The following is a 7,314-nucleotide window of genomic DNA, read 5'->3' on the forward strand; positions in this document are numbered from 1 at the left end:
TGGAGAGCACAGATTAGTGATTCTAGATAGGTAATGTGTCCACGTAGACTACTAATTTGTTTACAAAGAGGACAGTACCCAAATTTGAAAAGAGTACTGCGAAAGACAGCTGCAAAACAAGTATTACACTGAACTAAGCCGGTCATTTTTAAATAGAATAAAATCACATTCTCAAATGCACTAACCCTGAATATATTATTGCTATTTTTGATTCATTTTCTTCTCTGTACTCACTCAGACCCCCCTCACAGGCAGTTGCTCCTCCCTCTAACTCCTGTGAAGTGAGAAAGTAAAGAATGCTTTTTCTTTGTATTCACTCAGACCCCCCCCTCACAGGCAGTTGCTCCTCCCTCTAACTCTCAGATCCCCCTCAGAGGCAGTTAATGTTAAGATATTAAAAATTTAATAGCTGGAGCAGTGGATTAGACAATGAGTAAGAACCCACAGTTATAGATAATTGGTTAAAGAGAGCTGGCCATTGCATGAGGGAATCTGAGCTGTATAAGAATAAAGGGGGAGTTTCCTTGTTTTCTACCTTTTTGTCCTGTGTGCTGTGTGTGCTCTCTGTGATTTACCTGATGATGTTCCTGATGTGTTGATTTACCTGACTACGCTCCTCATTTTGTCTCTTATTTACTGTAAATATACTTATTTATATAAAACTGCTGGTTCTTGTCAGCATCTCTGACTCCATTTGGACACCAGTTGCACAATTCCCTGACAAATGATCTGACAGACGGTAAATTCTTTTTTTACTGGAGGTATTTAAATGGGGGGGGTAGATGGTCATACTTTGGGAATGCTACAGTTGTGGATCCTCAGCCCTTATATTCTGCAGAACTTTGATTGACAATGGAGTAACTGCCTTCTATGCCTTCTTTTGAGTGACTGGTGGTTGGTTTTTCTGCCAACAAACACAAAGTGAGAGAAAAGGACACTGATGGATTCTTTAATTTCTATATTACCATCCTGCATTATGTCTCTAAGAATGGCACTCCTCACCAGCCTTGTTCTGGAAGCACAGTAAAACTCAGTGGGGGAGTGCAATTGTGTTGACATTCTTTTGTGCCAACTCAGAGACGGAAGAATGTGCATTTATGCAGCCACGAGGAAGTCCCCTTTTTCCTCTACTTTTTATCCTAATCCAGGGATCCTCAAACTACGGCCCGCCAAAGCCATTAATCCAGCCCATGTGGGACCATGAGTCTGCCCCACCCACAACACCCTGCCCACCCACCGGCCCCCACCCTTCAGAGGAGCACAGTTCTTACCTTTGCGAGCCCTGCAGGCTGAAACTGGAAAGGAAGGCCAAAGTTTTTAGTCAGCAGAGTGCTTCTGGGGACCAGGGAGGCCAAAAATGGGATGTGCTGAGGCCCCGGAAGGGGAAGATGGTGCCCTCCGCCTCAGCTTCTTAGCTCAGGCTTCCTCCATCCATCCGTCCCTGGACTCAGGGAGTGCTCTCCAAGTGGCAATCAGCCATGGTGACCCTGACCGGGGCCTAGGGAGTAAGTGCCTTACTGCTGCAGCATCGAGTGGGTGGGGGGTGATGGGTGGTTGCCCGCCACCTGCTGGCAGCCACAGCAGGCAAGGATGCAAAAGGAGTGGCAAAAGGAGTGGCATCCACGAAGATGCAGGTGTCCAGCAGCAGGGACTACACAGCTGGCCTTCCAAGAAATATGGTGATGGCAGCACTGGCACCAGCAGCAGGTAGAATGGGGGGAAGACATGTGATGCAGACCACCAGATGCGCCTGCTCCATCCCATATAGCTGGGACAGCGCAGGTAGCTGTCCAATGCATCCAGCAAGCCAGACCACGTGCCTCTCCCCTGTGCCTCTGTCTTCAGTTACTGCTGCCGCTGCGGGCAAAAACAAGGTGAGGAGGGTGTGAGGCGACGGTTGCCTATTCCATCCTGTCTCTTTTGGCTTGTGGTTGAAAAGCAGGTAGTTGTTGGTCATCTTCTTGGCCCCTTCATAGGTCTGGCACAACCGAGGCTGCCAGCAGTTCATGCAAGTCCATTAGGCCTCTGCCATCACTACCTGGAGCACCAGGCATGGGGAAAGCTCAATCTCCATCAGCGCTATGGCTGCCCAAGCCCAGCCAGAATCACATGCCTTCACCCTCATCTCTGCTGGACCTGGGCAGCCAAGACTCCGATGGGGATCTGGTTTTCCCCAATTGTGGTGGCCATTTAATGCCTGCTGGGCCTGGTCATGCTTTACCAAATCTACTTGGCCTTTTTAACTGGCCACTTTGCCTCCTTTGGGCTGGGTGGGTCCACTGAGCCGTCATCCTGTCCGAAGTGGCAGAGTTGCTACCCAGGAGCTGCCAGGGGTAGAGACCCCTGATGATGTGCCTCCTTCACTGGAATTGCTCACAAGGGAGAGCCAAGCCCTGCCCTGCCCTGCCCTGTGAGGTAGTAGCTCCAGAGCGCTTTCGGGGCGCTGCCTGTCCGACGCAGCTCCTTCAGACAATGCTCCTGAGGCTGTGGTCCCTTCCCTGGACTGAAGGCAGCCTTCTATCTTGCAGCCCCCCTGCCACATCTCCATTCCAAGCTGAGGATTACAGCCAAATTCTCTGCTTGGCTGGCGTTCCGGGAAGGCGCGGCTTGGGGATAGTGGGACTTCCCTCTACACGAGCAGATGAGTCAGCAAGGTGCTGCCCAAACTGGTGCCTGGGGCTCAAAGGCCCTCTTCCTCCAGCCTTGGGATGGGTGCCACTTCCTACCCCATGCCCCTCCACGTTTCAGGGCAGCCCGGACAGGCACCACGTGTTGGGCCTGGTAGCAGATGGTTCCCTGCATGCTGCACTGTCCCACACTTCCTGCAGGGTGTGCTGGTGAAGCATCCCTCTCGTGCACCCACTGCTGCAGTTGGGTGTGTGAGGGGAACATGCTCCACACAGGGAAGGGAGACACATGCCCATTGCGATTGGCCAAAGGGCATGGGTGGGCGGGGGAGCACCTGCAGCAATGCCGGAGGGTGGACTGACATGAATGGGGAGGGGAGTGCGTGGGAGTTGGCAGCATCAGAACCCTCCTTGGCTCTTCCCTGAAGCCAAATCCTCTGTCCTGAATGCTGCTGCCACCACTCCCTGCCTTGCTTGGGATGCTCGCGATGGCACTTTGGACAGGATGATGGTGGCAGTGGGAGAGCTAGCGAGGCTTCCCGGAATGCTCTCTGGCTCTTTCCTGAAGCACTTCTCATGAGCCGAATCCCCTGCCCCGAATACCACCGCCGCCGCTTCCTGCCTTGCTCAGGAGGCTCGCCCTTCGCTGCCCAGTTCCGGTGGGGCAGGCAGAATTTAATATCTGCCCCTGGGAAGCACGTTGAAGGGGAGTTGGAGTGGCCAGATCCCTTCCAGGAGGCCTTTGCGATAAAGAGGGCCCGTCGTCCCTATTTCACCTGTCAGGTGGCAGCAAGACAATGTCACCATAGGAAAAAAAACGCAACCTCTGGCCCTGTGAATGTTGCCTCTGCTGTGGATGGGCTTGCATGTTGGCAGCAGGAGCAGGAGCCCTGCACTAAGGGTGGTTTTTCTCCTCCCCACTGAAGAAAATGGTTTTGGTGCAGCATTCTGAAAAAGCAGCATTTTAAGTTTTCTTAATTGGAATATGCGAGCACGTCAACCCTATCCCTCTTCGTAAATTTCAGATTGAGGCTATGGGCTCCCCGATCAAGAGTGGGGCTGAGGGGAAGCCAGTCTTAATTTCAATAGCCAAATTGGGGGCGGGGAGGGGGAGAGAGAGGCAGGCCAGTCTAGTAATTCCTCATTTTCCCTTCCCCCACCAATTAAGGGGGCAGGTAGGCAGTAGCTTGGTAGTCTAGCTCAGCCCAGGAAGGCAGAGGAGCAGGGGTGGGTTTCTACTGGTTCACCCCAGTCCGGGCAAACTGGTAGTGATAGCAGTGGGAGGTTCCACCCACCCACCCAGATGTCATCAAAAATGCTCTGTGCATGCGCAAAAGTGCCGTGCGCTCACAAAGTGCACCTGCACACCTGCACACTACTGATAGAGAACCGTAGCACTGGGATTTGAATCCCACTACTGCAGAGGAGGCCCTTGTGCCAGAAGGGGCTTGCCTGGGTCTCATGGCTGCTGCTTCAGCCACAATGAAACATGTTATCTTGGCAAGGGAGCTATTGGGGAGGGGGCAGAGGAATCAAGCCCAGAGGAGAAGCACCCTTTTCCTTGTCTGTTCTGGCACTGAGCAGCAGTGGAGGGAGAGCAAAAGGAGCCTGTACTGGTTGGAGGACTTGGCTGGGGAAAAGTCCCAAGTGTGCAGGAGCTTGCTGCTGAGGGGTGCATTTTTCCAGATTCTGGAGTAGACATAAACCTGCTCCTTTGCCTCTCTAAGGAGGCCCAGCTCTTGGGCCGAGTCCCTTGCCTCCCATCCACCCAAAACAAGGAGAAGCAATGCTTTCCCTGGTTTATTCTACTTGTTGATTGTAAGCTCCCTGGGACTGAGAAGAATTGCTGCAAAATTGAGTTTCCTGAAGTGGACCACTAGACTCCTAAACAACTTAAAAAAATGATCTAGTAAAAAGAAAAGTCAACCAAAAGAGCAACATGCAAACAAAAGCAAATAATACACCCCCAGGAGCGGGTGTTTTAATTAAACCAAATTAAAGTTTAATTTGTGTGTATTGTTTAATGGACTGCTAAATTGGCCACACCCACCAGGTCACATGACCACATAGCTACGCCCAGTCATATGACCACATAGCCACACACTCCAGCTGGTCTGGCCCCCCAACAGCCTAAGGGACCATGAATTGGCCCCCTGTTTAAAAAGTTTGAGGACCCTGTCCTAATCAGAAGACTGACATCCTTAGGCTTTCTCTTTGAGTCTCTACCTAGGATGGGAAGGATAGGGAAAGAACCTTCTTGACTCTTAGGACAGGGTCAGAGACAGTGATGGGATTCAGCCAGTTCAGGGCGGTTCAGGCGAACCGGTAGTAAAAATTCTGGCTGGCCCCGCCCCGCCCACCCCGCCCAGTCACTCCTCATCTCGTCTGCTCGCCTGGCATAGCTGCTGCTGCTCTCCATCTGGCTCCCTCACTTGCCTCGACCACATGGTCTCTGAGGGCCAGCCAACTTGCCTGCCTTCAGCTGCATCCGAGTGGCCCAACTGAGCTGCCCTGGTCTGTCTGGGTGAGTGACTGACTTTCTCATTTCCCCATTGAGTGCAGTGCCCAGGATCCTCTTTAATGGGAAGGGGAAACAGAGCAGCCAGCATGAGGGAAGGAAGCCTCTTTTTTTCTTTGCCTGCTGTTCCTCTGTTCCTCTTTCCCTCCTGCTGGCAGCTCCCTTTCTCATTTCCCTAGAGTACAGCACCCAGGATCCTCTTTGATAGCACCTAAGGTTTCCCCCCTTACAGCCCTGTGCTGTGAGGAGAGAGAGGAAAACATTGGGAGAGGCTTGGGGGCTGGGACTGAGAAAAACAAGCATTGCAAAAAAAGAAGAGTTTTCATTAGTTTGCACTTTGCAGCTTACCATCACAGAAGTTTGTTTGAGTGCCTGCACATGTATGTGTGTGTGTGCATGTGTGTGTGCGTGTCTTGGGTTGAATAAGTCTGATGGCAATGGCTTCATCCAAAGGAGTTTTTGTTTCGGATGGGTATCCTAGCCTTAGAAGGAGAGATGGAAGGGGAAGGGAAGGGGGAGAGAGAGAGTGAGAGAGAGAGAAAAGAAAGAGAGAGAGAGAAGGGAGAGACAAGAAAGAAAGAAAGAAAGAAAGAAAGAAAGAAAGAAAGAAAGAAAGAAAGAAAGAAAGAAAGCCCAAAATTTTGGTTACTAAGCAAGAGCGTTGTTAAGTGAGTTTCACCATATTTTACTCAATCCATGACATCTCTTGGCTCTAACAGTCATGTGCAGGCTAGGGAAGAACATCTGAAGGCATGTGTAACAGTGGTGGGATTCAGCGGGTTGTCTCTGGATCACGTGAACCAGTAGCGGCAACTGCGGGAGGCTCTGTCCACCCGCCCGGACATAATGCGCAACTACTGCGCATGCGCAGAAGGACATGCACATGTGCAGAGGTGGCACATGCAAGAGAAGCGTGCGCACACACTCACACTTGCGAACCGGTACGGAAGGTAAGTGAATCCCACCTCTGGTGTGTAATGTTCTAATGTACAGAAGTTATAGCTAAATGTATGGCAGAAAGTGGACTCTGGGTATATTTTTCCAAATGCAATAAGTGAGGTTGAATGTGTGTGTATATGTATATATACAGTGTATATAGTAGATAATGTATCTTTTTGTGTGCCTATACACACACTATACTATGTAATATGTATGTACACATATGGCATACATACATAGGATTAAATAATGTATTTTGGATGTTCAGTAGTAGTAAATAGATAGGGATATTGTATCTCGTTGAGGCGAGGCCAGGCCAGACAAGGCACCCTTTGACGTGAGTGACGTCAAGCTGGCCATACCCACCCAATCACATGACCACCAAGCCACATGACCACCAACCATGCCCACAGAACCGGTAGTAAAAAAAATTGAATCCCAACACTGGTCAGAGATAACGGCTTTCTGTTGGAGCATGTAACATCTGTAATAAACTTTATTTGTCAGTTTGGGTTTTAGATGATTTTAATAAGTTGGTCCTATTGAGATGTGAATGTTGACTAAAATGAAGAATTGAGAGATCCTAACCAGGGTTGCCTCACATTTTTAGCCACACGTCACTGTTTTGGCTACAGACTTTCTATATTAAAGTTAATATAGTCCTCCTCTGTATTTCCTCCTGCAAACTGCAAACTGTTTTGCTGCCTGAATGTCATTTGTGGGGCCACTCCCAAATAAATTGGTATACTCTGACTAAAACGCCATATGGGGATGTAGAAAAAGACATACAAGGATGGAATGGGCCAGAAAGCATCCTTTTAAAATAAAATTGATGGCAAAATGTGATGGAGAAATCTTAAAAAACACATGTAAGGACTGTTACCCTGTGAATATACTGATATCCACAGTATTGTGGGTGGGTGGGTGGGTGGATGGATGGATGGGTGGATGGATGGATGGGTGGATGAATTATGTGTCATCAAGTCAGTGCCAATGACAACCTGATTCATTAATCATGTAAGACAAAAAGGAACTATAGAAAAAAGTTCCAAAACTTACAGGGGAATATGTTGATCTTGTCATGCTAAATATGCTAAATTAACTATATCCATTGATTTTCTTCTGTCTTTTTTTTTTTTTGTATGTTATATGCTTGAATATATAGAGTATATTCTTTTGCCTAGCACAAAATGATAATACTTTAGTTGACTATCTGCTTCTGAGTTCCTC

This window comes from Pantherophis guttatus, chromosome 2 (genome assembly GCF_059756535.1).
Source record: "Pantherophis guttatus breed Tessera chromosome 2, ASM5975653v1, whole genome shotgun sequence".
Classification (NCBI taxonomy): Eukaryota; Metazoa; Chordata; class Lepidosauria; order Squamata; family Colubridae; genus Pantherophis; species Pantherophis guttatus.